Genomic DNA, 888 nt, shown 5'->3' with positions numbered 1-888 from the left:
TTTTGACAGATCGGTGCAGAGAAACCTCCGAGGTTGTGATTGGTGACACAGTGGCCTGTGAATGAGAGGAAGAGTGATAGTTTATATTCTTTTGTACAACTCCCGGTGTCACCAGTCACCAACAGTGATCTTTCCCAACACATCTCCTCAATGCAGTTTTCAGTTGTAGTTAATTTGTGGCTGGCATCATCCAGGTTACACAGGAACAGAATTCTTCGTGAACTTCACACGGATTTCCTTTGCACGAGGCGACCTCGAACTCTACGAACAACAGCCCACATTGGGCAGGGTAAGAGGAGTCTGGCAATCGAGCAAAGAGCTCGGAATTGAGTCGATTGCATTTCAGAAGCCGAACGCTCAACGCAGGTCAGGAATTTCACACGAATGGATTTCTTACAAAGCGAGTAAAAAGTTGATGTGAACTTAATCACTTTGATAGTGCAATGAGTAAGCCAAACTAGTGGTCGATGCAGGGCTCGAACCTGCGACCCTCGCGTTATTAGCACGATGCTCTAACCGACTGAGCTAAACGACCAACTCAACATCGAAGTTCACCCGTGACAACGAAATTCACCCGTGATGCGCAGGGAATTCACTGATAGATAATTTGACTCATACCACACCAATCGGAACGTACTTGAAATCAGAGAATAGCACTTTATGCACGCTATATTTCGATGGACCCCCTCGGGGGTATCCGATAAAATTGGAACGATACAGAGAAGATTAGCATGGCCCCTGCGCAAGGATGACACGCACAAATCGAGAAGTGTAAAAAGTTTTTTGCTCTATCTGCTCTATATACTCAGGCGTACTCAAGATTAACAGCCACAACATCCTCTGATTAACGGCTTCACTGCCCCTTCATCGTGCTCGTTCCCCTCACCC

At 46.4% G+C, this 888-nt stretch overlaps 1 non-coding gene across 1 annotated transcript; it reads right to left on the bottom strand.

The window, feature by feature from the left end:
* Positions 1-461: 461 nt before the first annotated feature.
* Positions 462-535, bottom strand: Pmar_PMAR011363. Its single transcript has one exon. It is a non-coding gene; the product is annotated as a tRNA-Ile (tRNA).
* Positions 536-888: the final 353 nt, after the last annotated feature.

The sequence above is a fragment of the Perkinsus marinus genome, assembly GCF_000006405.1.
Source record: "Perkinsus marinus ATCC 50983 genomic scaffold scf_1104296931418, whole genome shotgun sequence".
NCBI lineage: Eukaryota > Perkinsozoa > Perkinsida > Perkinsidae > Perkinsus > Perkinsus marinus.
Note: the sequence above shows the minus strand (reverse complement) of the source record. Positions and strands in the feature narration are given on the sequence as shown.